This window comes from Petaurus breviceps, unplaced genomic scaffold (assembly GCF_028583685.1).
Source record: "Petaurus breviceps papuanus isolate PSGF00001 unplaced genomic scaffold, PetGlider_PUasm1.0 214, whole genome shotgun sequence".
NCBI lineage: Eukaryota > Metazoa > Chordata > Mammalia > Diprotodontia > Petauridae > Petaurus > Petaurus breviceps.
In genome coordinates, this window is record NW_027185863.1 from 20,255,960 (window position 1) to 20,270,225 (window position 14,266).

At 38.3% G+C, this 14,266-nt stretch overlaps 1 long non-coding RNA gene across 1 annotated transcript in view; it reads right to left on the minus strand.

The window, feature by feature from the left end:
• Positions 1–1,082: 1,082 nt before the first annotated feature.
• The window catches only part of LOC138165682 (uncharacterized), a 13,529-nt gene continuing 345 nt past the window's right edge, over positions 1,083–14,266 (minus strand). The window contains exons 2-3 of the long non-coding RNA XR_011169401.1: positions 13,771–14,037; positions 1,083–3,219 (exon numbers count right to left, since the gene is read on the minus strand). This is a non-coding gene — a long non-coding RNA (uncharacterized lncRNA). The remainder of the gene's footprint in view (positions 3,220–13,770; positions 14,038–14,266) is intronic.

A 14,266-nucleotide genomic window follows, 5' to 3' on the forward strand; every position in this document is an offset into this window, starting at 1 on the left:
CACTGTCACAGAGTCCATGATAAAGAAGGAAAGGAAAAGCAGTCAGAGTCTGACATGTACCTTAGGGATTTGGGGGAGAGCTGATTCCAAAAGGGTTTAAAAAATGGATTGGATCAAATGGCCTGATTTTTTCTTTTCAAGGGAAGTTAGCCCTAATGGGATGGGAAGCTCTCAAGATTGAAATTATGAAGACACAAGCAAAAACGATTCTAATGAAGAAGAAAAAGGTTGCAGTGCCTAGGGAGACATAAGGATGTATTGGGAGCTCATCTTCCAACTCCGATCTTAAAAAGACATATGGAAGAAAGGGCAAATAACTGAGGATGAATACCAAAGAGCAGAACAGACCTATAAGAATTGTCAAGAGTGCTATAGCCTCAAATAAGCAGAGGCTGATGATCAATGATTAGATCAACAAAAGGAGGTTTAAAAAAAGTTATATTGGACTTCTATTTTCCTTGTCCAGGAGAATGACCTTTGGGCTACAAAGAAGAGAACAAAAAGACTTAGAAGTTGAGCGGAAACATAAGGCAAAGGAAGACAATAATCAGATAGCATCTCATTTTCCTGGGTAATTTCAAGGCATCAGGCCTAGGTGAACCATATACTAAACTCTTAGGGGGGAAATATAGCTGGCATTTGTATAGAATTCTAAGGTTTACAAAGAACTTTATGTATATTATTTCAGTTGATACTCACAGCAGCCCTGTGAGCAAGGTGTTGTGATTATTCCCATTTTACAGCTGGGAAACTGAAATAAACAGAAGTGACTTATCAAGTGCCATACAGCTACTTAGTGTCTGAGGGCAGAATCTGAACTCATGTCTTCCTGACACCAAATTCAGCACTCTATCTACTGCATTAGCTAGCTTCTTATAAAATAAACATAAAACTTTAAAACGGAAAAAAAAAATAGCAGATAGTATGAGTGATTTCTGAATTATCATGCAGAATGATAGAGGAGCCAAGAAATATTAGGTAAATGTCCTAATTTTCCAAAAAAGGGAAGAGGAGATGGCATAAGGTTTAAACCAGAGAACAGTCAGCTTGATTCTGATTCTTTTTTAAGGTGTTCTAGTTATTTTATTGTTATTACATATTATCATGGGCAAGACATGCCAATAAGAACAATACGAATGCGTGAGATTCTTCATTCCTGAAAATTCATTTAGAATATAAGAGAAATTGACTAAGAGAATTCAAAGAATCACTGATGCTTCACAAAACATTACAAATATTCCATGCTGAAAGAGTTATACAAATATATGTTCTTTTTAATGTTCCTTTTCTCATTCCCTTTCCCACCCCTGGCCCCCCCTAAATGAAACAGGAGATTTTTTGCTTAGAAGACTATGTGCTTCCTGCTGCTTCCTTTTCTTGATGACAGAATTCCTTACTTATAGTCACAGTGACCATGTTCTCTTCTCATGCTTCTCTTGCTTCTTGTATCTGAATGTCAAATTTTCTATTCAACTCTGGATTTTTCAGCCAGAATGCTTGAGAGTCCTCTGTTCCACTGAATAACCATATTTTCCCCTGAAACATGATACTCAGTTTTGCTGGGCAGGTGACTCTTGGTTTTAATCCCAGCTCCTTGGACCTCTGGAATATCATATTCCAAGCCCTCAATCCCTCAGTGTAGAAGCTGCCAGATCCTGGGTTATCCTAATTGTGTTTCCACAATATTCAAATTGCTTCTTTCTGGCTGCTTGTAATATTCTCTCCTTAATCTGGGAATTCCAGAACCTGGCTATAATATTCCTAGGAGTTTTCTTTTTGGGATCTTTTTCAGGAGGTGATCAGTGGATTCTTTCAACCTCTATTTTGCCCTCTGGTACTAAAATATCAGGGCAGTTTTCTTTGAGAACTTCCTGGAGGATGATTTCTAGGTTCTTACTTTGGTCATGGCTTTCAGGTAGTCCAATAATTTTTAAATTATCTCTCCTGGATCTATTTTCCAGGTCAGTGGTTTTTCCCATGAGATATTTCACATTGCCTTCTATTCTTTCATTTGTTTGGATCTGTTTAAGAGCATTTTGATTTCTCATAAAGTCATTAGCTTCCATTTGCTCCAATCTAATTCTGAAGCAATGATTCTCCTCATTGAGCTTTTGAGATTCTTTTTCCATCTGGCAAATTTGGCTTTTTAAGGCATTCTTCTCCTCATTGCCTTTTTGAGCCTCTTTTGCCATTTGAGTCAGTCTGTTTTTTAAAATATTATTTTCCTCAATCAGGCTGTTGACTCTCATTTCATAATTTTCTTGCATTGTTCTCATTTCTCTTCCCAATTTTTGTTCCTCTTCTCTTATCTGCTTCTTAAGGTCCTCTATGACCTGTAACCAGCTTGTATTTTCCTTTGAAGCTTTTTGTGCATGAGTTCTGACTTCACTGTTTTCCTCCTGTTCCATGCTTTGCTCCGCTTTGTCCCCGAAATAGGAGTCTAATGTTGGAATCTTCTGTCTGCTTTTTTTTCCCTTTGCCTGGTCTTGTTGCCCCTCAATCACTTGACCCCTGGGCTTTTTGCTACAGTAGGACTCTGCCACCAGGCAGGGGAGCTTCTGTCCCAAATGCTGGGGTTTTCTCAGCTGCTGGAGGTATTAGATGGGTGCCCTCTCTGAGGTCTCCACATGCTCTGGCAAGCTGTACACACACCCCAGGACCTCTACCCTAGACTGCAATCCATATCCAAGAAGGTTAAAGCAAGAGTGATTACCCCTCATACTGATGCTTGGTCCCCCTACACTCTGCAGGCCAGGAGCTGAATCTGCCACTTGGTGCTGGCTGGCTGTGCCTGTGTCTCAGCAGCTTCTCACCCCGGGGGGCAAAATCCATGCACTCCCACTTACTGGGTCCCAAAGTCCAGACTGCACTGACCTCTCCCTTTGTCCTTTGCATCTGTGTGTTGATAAATCTGGAAAGGGCCACAGCTGCTGCTGATCTGGATTCCCTCTGGCTGGCAGCTGGTCAGGCCTGCCCTGGGGCTAAAGCCTCGGAGTGGGTCTGGGCTCAACTCCCAGAGCACTGAGCTGGCCGATTCCTGCCAGCCTGCTGGGCTGTCCTCAGCCAGAGGTTAGCTTCTCTGTGTCATTTTGTGGGTTCTGTAGCTCCAAACTTTGTTTAGAGTCCCCTTTTTACATGTATTGGGGAAGGTGGAAGCTGGAGCCACAGGAAGGTTGTGCTTCTACTCCGCCATCTTGGCTCCACCCTCCGATTCTGATTCTTGAAAAAATTTTAAAATACATTATTAAAGAAATGATTTTGAGTGCTTTGAAAGGAAAGCAGTGATGACTAAAAGTCATCAGGACTTCATAATAATAATAGTACTTTTAGTTTTACAAAGCATTTTATGTATGTTAACTCATTTGACCCACACAAGAACCAACCCTTGGGAGGTAGGTGTTATTATTATGGCCATTTTACAGATTAAGAAACTGAGGTACAGAGAAATTAAATGAGTTGCCCAGAGTCACCCAGCAAGTATCTGTAGCAGAATTTAAATTCTGGTCTTCTGACTCGGAGTTTATGCTTTATCCACTGTGTCACCTACCCGACTTTTCTTTGAGAGGGTAAGTAGACCAGTGGAATAGAAAATTGTGTACTCAGATTTTGTCAAGGAATTCAATAAAAAAAACTCTTTCAATCTACACTTGTGGTAAAAGAGAGATATAAGGCAAAAATATGACAGTGCAATTACTTATGCTCTCTGGGTCTGTTTCCTCATCATTAAAATGAGAAGACTGGTCCAGATGACCTCTCAGGTCCTTTTCCAGGTCTAAAATGATTATCTATATTTAGGTAGATCTAAAAATGGTTAAATAACTGGACTCCCCAAAAAAGCAGTCATTAATGGCTTGATGGAAGGAGTCTAATGGAGCAGTCCAGGAATCTCTCATTGGCCCTGTGCTGTCCAACATTTTTAACAGTGACTTGGATGAAGCCACAGATAACTATGCTTGTCAGATTTTTAAACATCAGTGTAATTTAAAGAGATAGCTAACCTTTTAGGATCATGGTGTCAGTAACAAAGAAGATGTCAATGGACTAGACTCAGGGTCAGCAAACTATAGCCCACAAGCTAAATTCATCCTATGCTGTGTTTTTGTATGGCCTGTGAACTAAGAATTGTGTTTACATTTTTAATGCTGTATAAAAACAGATGGCAAAATGGATTTAGCCCATGGACCATAGGTTACTTATCTGTAGGTTGGAACAAGAGGCTAGATCAATATGAATTTTATTAAGGATAAATGTGGGGGTGGCTAGGTGGTGCAGTGAGTAAAGCGCCAACCCCAGAGTCAGGAGGACCCAAGTTTCGTTCTGGCCTCAGACACTTCACACACACACACACACACACACACACACACACACACACACACACACACACACAACTAGCAGTGTAACCTTGGGAAAGTTACTTAACCCCAATTGCCCTCCAAAAAGGCAAAAAAAAAAAAAAGGATAAATGTAAATGTCTACAGCTAGGTCAAAAAAAAGTTAACTTCACAAGTACAAGCTGGGGAAACTACATCTAGATTATAACCCATGAAGGAGACTTGGGGCATTCAGTGAACTATGAGCTGAATAGGTGAAAAATGAACCAAAGATATGACATGACAGGCCAAAAGCTGTTACTATCCTTAGCTAAAATGAGATAATATAGTGCTGAGAATGAAGGAGGTAACAATGATGCAGTGCTCTACCTTTGTCAGATCCATGTCTCTTGTATTGTATTTTAACAAAGACATCCAAGTTATAGAACATACAGAAAGAGTTGAGAATAGTGAGGGAACTGAAGAACATATCAATGAATATCAATGGACAGAACTGTGTTGGTTTTGTCCAAAAAGAAGACTTACCTATGTTCATGCATTAGAAGGGTTATCATGTGGAGGGGAATTCAACTAGTTTTGCTTGACACCCCTGCCCCCCACAAAAGGCAGAACTAGTAGCAATAGGTGGAAATAACAGAAGGACTAACTTAGTCTTGGTGTGAGGGAAAGTTTCTGTTGATTTCAGTTTTCCAAAAGTCTAATGAGTAGGTTCTTCACTAGAGGTCTTCATGGCAAGCAGATGGTCACTTGGTAATGTTGGAAATGGAATTATTGACTACCACCATAGACTGGACTAGATGGTTTTCGAAGTCCTTTGCAGTGCTTAAATTCTGTGATTTTGTGATATTTTTCAAATGATTATATAAAGATTTAAGTTTCCTACAGTGCAAAAACGCTACTCTTTTTTGGCATGGTGCAGGATGTTTTCCCCATTCTTAAATGTAATTTGGCAGGCACTAGAATATTCGTTAAATTGGATAGAATTGAATGGCTTTCAAGAGCAGCTCTGCTAGAGGCCCAAGGGAATAGAAAGAGTAAAAACAACATCACGAGACTGTCCTGCATTCCCTAATCCTGTGATGTCCTTCAAGGAGGATGGAAGTGACCGTTTACGTTATCTTGAAGGCTGCTGTTTACAACTGAAGAATTTGTAGTTTTTCATTCATTTCAGTCCTGTCTTACTCTTCATGACCTTATTTGGAGTTTTCTTGGCAAAGATCCCAAAGTAGTTTGCCATTCCCATCTCCTTTTGAAGATGAGGAGACTGAGGCAAACAGGGTTAAGTGACTTGCCCAGGGTCACAAAGCTAATAAGCATCTGAAGCCAGATTTGAACCCAGGAAGGTAAGTCTTCTCCACTCCAAGACAACATTCTATCTACTGTGCCATCAAGCTTCTCCAACTGAGGGATGGGAGGTAAATAATGTGGCAGGTGAAAGAGGAAATGACTGAGTAAACAAAAGTTCGAAGTTCCAAGCACATTGATTTATTAAGCAATGCATGCCAATTGCCTAACAGTTTGGGACAAGTCCCCTTCCTCAGTTTAGGACTGAATTGCAAATACAGATGGAGACAGATTTTTATACATTAAAAGCAATTAATCAGAAGGAAACAATACAACATCAGGTAATCTGATTTCTAATTGGAGGAAAGATTAGGGAATTTCTAGTTTGGGAGGGGAGAGAGAATAGATGCAATTTCCTGAGTTTCAAAAAGAGGTGTCCCACTCCCCACAATTTCTATAAACAATCAAACTTACATGGAAACAATAACTGATTGATCACTATGGGGCCAGTTTTCAGATAAGACATATGAGTTGCTTGAGATGTAGAATTTTGAGAAAATTCCTTGCATCAATCTTTGGATCTGACTGGGTTTCTGGTCAGCACAACCCTTAGTTAAGGATTTCTAAACAGCAGAAATAGATGATCCAGCCTACCAGTCATGCAAGGCTAGGTTCACATAACACAGTAAGTTTTTCTCTCAATTCCCACAAGGCGTAAGCTTAAACTTTTGTTTCCTCATTCATTTCATCCTCACCTGCCACAATAACAGCCCACTCTGTTAAGTCAAAAGGTTAGGATTTAGATTTAGAAAATGCTATGGAGATTATGTAGTACAGAGGTGTCAAACATCTGCCTATATATCATGCCTGGCCAACTAGATTAAAATGTAACTGAGAAATATTTAACAAAATAAAGAAAAATTCAATAGAACATAGATAACAGAAATGTGTGGTTTTCTAAGTCAATATATAACATACCAGGCATTATACTCAGTTTTGTGCCCTCTACATTTCCATCACACAATTTGAGTCTGACACCACCGATATTCTCCAATCTCCTCATTTTACAGAGGTTCAATCAACTTAGGCAAGGTCGCCTAGATTTAGTAAATGTCAGAATCAGCCATCAAACCTAGGTTTTCTGACTGTCAGTAGAGAACTTGGCCCTTGTCACTTTATCCCTCAGCACCATGACCATCTACATTACATCAAATGACCTTGAGTTAATGAAGAGTTTTGTCATTTGGGAACTGTATACTAAAGACAATTTGACCTACAAATATTTATATAACTTGGCCTCCTTATCAGCTCATTGGAGTGTGTGTTATTTATTTCCCTGACTTTTCTGATTGTTTAGAAATTTCAACTTTTGATCTTATTAGAGGGACTACATGTTTCTCTACAACATTTGGTTGAAGCTGGTCTTTTATAAAAAGGAAATCTCTAAAGTTAAGAGTAAAGTGAAAGCTACAGTTTAGACTTAAGACTTTCTGACTTCCTCTCTAAGTTCCTTTTTTGGCATATCTCCTTTTCATAAATAACATTTCTCAATTGATTTTTTTTGTCTTCCTTTTCTTTTGGCCAGACTTGTGCGTTAATCAGTGTGGGAACTCCTTTTAAGGAAACCTCATGGATGAAGATAGTCAAGTCAACTGTAATTTATGGTCTTTCATTGTTGCTTGGAAGAATTAGAAAGTTAGTTAACTTATCCATGTTCACATAGCTAGTATTCGTCAGAGACAGGACCCAGATCCAGGCTTTCCAGAATTCAAAACCAAACCACGTTAGCTCAGTTCAAATGTATTCTCTCATTCTAATGTCTTTTTATTTTCCCTAGAACCCTTCTCTTCCTCAAATGAGTTTCAAGAATTGGGGCCTACTATGAAAAGAAAGAAAAGTAATAATAAAAAGAAAAATGTTTTCCTAAAAATGTAATTTTCTAGGTAGTAGATACTTAAAAATTGAATTTAGAGTTATATATTATCTGGACTACTTTTCAGAAATAGGTATTTTTTTAATTCTTAAATCAAACTTAAAAAAATACATTAATCAGTGATGTACATTAAGAAGAGCCAAATAACATGAATTCTAGTCAAAGGATAAGCAAAAAAAGAGACTGTGAGACCAAACTTTATTTGTTTTGAGGGTTTTAAACTAGAGAAGGACAACTGTGAAAACATCTACAGTCAGCTGGAACTACATTTCCATCACCACAGGGCAGCTGAGACTCATCCAACCATACCTTCTAGTACAACAAGAAAAGATGAGTCCAATTAATATGTTTGGCCAGATAAATCTTTAAGCTCCAGACTACTTTGACTATGAGGACAGAAGAATTTAAATAAATCCCTTGTGATTAGTTGTGAAGAATGACACCCCAGTGGATGCTCTGTATGAAAAAAAAGATAGATTTTTTTTTCTATTCTCCCATCAAAAAGTGAACAGGAAAAGTGCCTATTCAATGATTATCAAATTTTATTGATTCTGACCCTTACACTAAATCAGCAGGACACACAGAAGAATGTTCATTCCATGAGAAAATTTCTAGTTTTTGAGCCAAAGAGGCTTTCAGATGAAATTGAGCAACATTCCTTTTGACAAACGTTGAACAAAATCCTGTCATTTAGATAAATTGGGTCCATTGTAAGGGGAAAATGGAAAGTTATGGTTTTGTTCAGTAACAAATTTCTTTTATTGACTAAACACAAATCATTTGCTGATAATTAGTCTACCAACTTGCTGACCTTTTCCTATTCATCTCATTCTTCTCTCCTTTCTTCTTCTAGTCATATAGGATATTCTTTCTCATGACTATCTTATTCCTTCACTGTTATTTCAATCATAGTGAAACTTATTAGCAACTATAACCTAGTTATGGGCAAAGTTCTGTAGTATAAAACATTCCTCAACACTTCATTTCCTCTCATCCCATCATAAACAATAATTTATCATTTTCTTCCCTTTTTAGTTCCAAAATGTCTCTTGTATATACCCTCTTCTTTGTTCCAGCATTGCCACTATACTGGTGCAGGTCATTATTGCCTCTCACACTAATTATGTCAATGGCCCTCTGGTTGGTCTCCCTGCTTCAATTTTCTACCCATTCCAGTCTATTCTCCATCCAATTTTCAAATTTATCTTCCTAAATTGCAAGTCTGATCATGTCACCCCCCCCCTCACTCAATAATTTCCAATAGCGCCCTGTGTTATTATCTCCATTTTATCCCACATATATAATTTTTGTATATAATCGTTGACATGTTGTCTCCTCTATTGAACCATAGGTTCCTTGAGAGAAGGGTATTTTTGCTTTTATTTATCTCTCTAGTGCTTAGCACATGACCTAGCACATTGCATGTCCTTAATAAATGCTTGTTGGGGAGCCAGGATGGTGGCATAGAAGCAGAAAAACTCCATGTGTTCCCCCCATAACCACCACAAATACCTATAAAAATGACTCTAAACAAACTTTAGGGCTACAGAACCCACAAAGTGACAGAGAAAAAGAAATCTCCCCCTGAAGGCAGCCTGGTAGATCAGCAGCTTCATTGCAGCACACTGGGAACAGAGCCCAGCCCTGCGTGAGCCCAGGACTAAAGTCCCAGGGAGGCCCAACCAGTGGCTGGAGCAGACTTCAGGTGAGGGGATCACCAGTAGCTGTTGTGGTTTCCAGAATTATCAACCCATAAATGCCAAATAAAAAGTGAGAGGTCAGTGTAGAACTCTGTTGGAAGGGGGGGAGGGGCAGAGTACAGTCCAGCCTCTGCCCCCAGAGGTAGAAATGACTGAGGGGTGGTGACCATGCAGCCACCACCACATGGCTGCTTCAGAACTCCTGGCATGCAGATTGTAGGGGGACCAAGTGATCATTCTGAGGGGTACTCATGCTCTTGCTTTAACATGCTTGGATCTGGATTGCTGTCTAGGGTGGAGGTTCTGGGGTGTGTGACCAGGTGTCAGAGCCTGTGGAGGCTTCAGAGAGGGCACCCAACTAAGAGCACTAGCAGGTGTGAAAATCCCAGTGATTTGGTACAATGCTCTCCTCTTTGAAAGCAGAGTTCTACTGTGGAAAAAAGCTCAAAAGTCAAGTAATTGAGTGGCAACATGAGCAAGCAAAGGAAGCACAGCAATCTGACTTTAGACTCCTATTTTGGGGACAAAAAAGATCAAAGCATGGAACAGGAGGAAGACAGCAAAGTCAGAACTCCTGCACCAAAAGCTTCCAAGAAAGATATGAACTGCTTACAGGCTATAGAGAAGCTTAAGAAGGATTTTGGAAACCAAACAAGAGAAGTGGAGGAAAAATTGTGAAAAGAAATGAGAATGATGCAAGAAAATCATGAAAAGAGAGTTTCAAGGGGAAATATGTTCATTCAATGAAAAAGAGAATTTTCAAGCCTTCTTGATGAAAAAAACAGAGTTAAATAGAAAATTTGACATTCAGATACAAGAAGCAAGAGAAGCATGAGAAGGTAAACAGGGAAAATAAACCATAAGAACCTTATCGAAGTTGAACTATTTACATTCCTACATTGAAAAAACAATAATTATAACTTATGAAACTTTTCTCATTATGAGAATAGTTGAGGGGAATCTAAATGTGTTTGTGTATATATATATATATGTGTGTATATATATATACACATAAACACACACGCATATATATGTATGTATACATATATGTCTATGAAGGAGGGTATATGGGCATATGAATACATATGTGAGTGTGTGTATATATGTTGCACATGTATACATAGACAGAGAGCACAGGACCAATTGAATAGGAAGGGATGACACTTAAAAGGTGAAATTGAGAGGTGAGAGAGGAATATAATGAGAGGAGATGGGGAGAGACAGAATGGGGTGAATTATCTCATATATAAAAGGCAAAGGAAAAGTGTCACAGTGGAGGGGAAGAACAGAAAGGCAAAAGGGAATGGGTCAACCTTACTCTCATTGAATTTGGCTTAAGGAGGGAATGACATACACACTAAATAGTGTATCTCACCCCACAGGAGAGTAGGGGGGAACGGAATCAGAGGGGGGATGATGGAGGGGAGGGCAGGCTTGGGGGGGAGGGAAGTTGGAAGCACCCACTTTTGAAAAGGGACAGGTTCAAAGTTGAGAATAGAACAAGTGGGGAGTGGGGTAGGATGAGTCAGTCTTTCACAATATATCCACTATGGAAATGTTTTGCATAACTACACATGTACAACCTATATGGAATTGCTTATCTTCCCAGTAATGCTGGGTGATGAGGGAGGAAGGGAAAAAATCTGGAATTCAAAGTTTAAATATATATTACATGCAACTGGGAAATAAGATATACAGGCACTGGGGTATAGAGATCCATCTTGCCTACTGTAAGGATGGAGTGGGGATGGGAGAGGATATAGGAGAAAGCAGATTGGGGGAGGGGGTATACAATGGGATCACTGTTTTGGAGTGGTGGGTAGGAGAAAGATGGGGAAAAAATTTGTACCTCAAAATCTTGTGGAAATGAATGACATAAATTAAAAATAAACATAAAATTTAATTTAAAAAATAAATGCTTGTTGGTTTGACTTGGTACATGTTATTTTTTTCAGTGATTACAGAAAATACTTAGAATTAAAATGTAACCTCTATGCTAAGATACAGTATTTGTTTTTCATTCTGAAATATATTTTAGTAGACACTATTCACTGTAATATGAATGCTGAAAGGCTAAATGTTTATTCTTTTTTTCTGACAACTTTTCTTAATGTATTCCATCTAACGCGGTGTCTAGTACATCTTCAGACACCGCATGTTCCAAGTAAAGAAAATTTTCAATCATTAATCATGATATAATGGATAGAATACTGGATTTGGACCCACACAGACTTGAGTTACCTCAAACCTACCTACCTCAAACACCTATTATCCTGAGCAAGTCACATAATATCCTCTAGCCTCAGTTTCCTCATTCATAAAATGGAAATAATAACATCTCCTATTTTACAAGTGTGTTGTGAAGATCAAATGAGATGGTGAATAAGAAACACCACATAAACCTTATAACACTACATAAATATGAGTTGTTATTAAATAGAAGTACTATTATTATCCTCATTTTACGGATGAGGAAACTGAGGTAAACAGGACTTAAGTGACTTGCTAAGGGTCACACAGCTAGTATGAGGTTAGATTTGAACTCAGGTCTTCCTGACTCCAGGCCCACAACTCTATACACTGGGCCACTTAGCTGTCTCTGTGTCTGTCTATATTCTCCCATAAATTAACACCAGAGAGTTCCTCCTAATGGGATTTATGCCTTCACAAGTTGTCTTGACATCACAAAATGTCAATGGAACAAATCAACTGGTTAGTTATTTTACCTCCCTCTCATCATATGATCAACCCATTTGATCATACATTTCTTCTTCTCTTTAATCTACTTATGACAAGCATGCCCCTTTCCATTGATCTTTAGGTGACCTTCAATGTCAAGTCCTTAGAAACTGTCGGTTTTCATTGCTCCTAGACAACTGACATCACCATGAGAATTTTGTGATTGAGAAGGTCTGTCTTTGTTTCAGAGAGAAGCCTTGGATCAGATAAAGAAATCTTCAATTTTCCAAAGCAATTTAGGCAGTTTTTATTCTCTTACTCATTTCTGGACAAAATTTACTGTCCATTTATAGTGTCTGTATCAGATAATGTACATTTGCAAATGTATATAGAAATATATGTTGTCAAGAGATCTTGGACAACATAGGGAGAACCTTACTTAATTCTCTAATATACATATCATATATATGTATGTGTGTGGTATAATACATGCTATCTGATATATATCACATTATCATAATACATAATATAGTATTGACATGTTGTATGTTATATATGTGATGGATACATGCATATACGTGTGCACTGTACACATAAAATATGCAGCATATGTGTCATATGTAATGTGTAGTCATGTGCCATACATATAGTGTGTGTATATGAGTTCATAATCTCCATGGGTTGTCTAGGCATTCATGGTCCCCTTGTTTTTTGTTTGTGTAGTTAGGCCCAACTCTTTTTCATGTGTCACATATCCCATTCTGGAGGTTCAACAGTGTTTTGGAACTTGATACAATCAGCACTTCATCCACAAACAGGAATATCTAAGAGAATTCATCAACTATATCAGGGGTCCTTAATTTTCTTTCTTTTTTTTAAATGTCATGGACCCCTTTGGCACTGGAGCCTATAGAACCCCTCTTTCCCTCTTTAGCATATTACTTTTACATGCAAAAAACAAATACAAAATAAAGCAATTATATTGAAATATATTATCAAAATACATATTTTAAAAGTTCAGGGATCCCAAATTAAGGATTCAAATAGGAAACCCTTGTTTTCATTTTTATTCATCTCTGGATCTTCCCTATGATAAAGGTGAGCCCCTTCTCCCAGTTTTATTTATTCCTTGCATGGTATTTCAGCCAGCCAGGTGACATTTCAGATAATGTTGGGCTTGTAATCAGGAAGATCTGAATTGAAATCCTGCTTCAGACAATTACTAACCACACAATCCTGGGCAAATCAGTTAACCTCTCTCAAATCAGTTAAGCCTCAATTCCTTATCTGTAACATGGGAATAATAGCAGTACCCACCTGAAAGGGCTTTGTAAGGATCCAGGGAAATAACATATAAAATGCTTGGCAAGCCTTAAGGAGCTATCTATGCAAATGCTAGCTATTATTGTTACATTTATAATAAGAAGGTTATAGAAAAGTTCATCTCTCAAGTCATATATTTTAAAGGGGGTTGGAACTGAGCCTACGATTTCATTGACATAATAAATTCCTGATGAGAAAACTTCTGCTACCAAAAAAACAGTACATATTCTGTGCTTTACAGTACTAGAGTTGTTTTGGGCACTGAGAGACATGATCATGGTCACACAGCCAATGTATGCCAAAGGCAAAACTTGAACCTGGGGCTTCTAGATTATGGGTCCAGCTTTCTCTCCACTATGCTTTGCTGCTAATTTAAAGTATTATTGTATAAATTTGGCATATATATATGAAACATCTTATTGGAGGAGAGCCCTCTCCTACCTTGGGCAGAATTTTGCTTTACTAAATTAGTTTTATTTATAATATGTAAAGAAAACAAACAAGCACAATGAGATCTTACCTTTTCTAAATCTTTTAGTCAATTGTGTGATGGTAAAGATATGGTCTATTATGGAATATCGCTTGTGAAAGCTTGATTCCTTTCACCACCAACAACAGAGGAGCCATTATATTTTGAGTCTAACATGATGGTCCCAGATGTGATTCCAGAGGAAGTATAAGTATCACTGAAGAACAAAGATGGAAAAACAGCTACATTAAGCCCTATATACCAAAAGTAGATCCATGCCAGCAGTGACACAATTTCAAGCATGTTGGGACGTCGATTCTGTAATACATAAAGGAATGGAAGATACTATTAAGACCGAGAAAAATCTCAGATTTCAATACTATGGAAATGTCAATAATATCTCATGCCTGCTTGCCCATTTATATGTAGTGAGAACTCTGTGGCCTCACTCATTCAGAGAGACAGCAGTCTCATCTTCCTTCAGGGTTCCAGGGGTATCTCTGAGGGTTTGGGGCATTTCTTCTCTAAAGCCATCATCCTGAGCTCC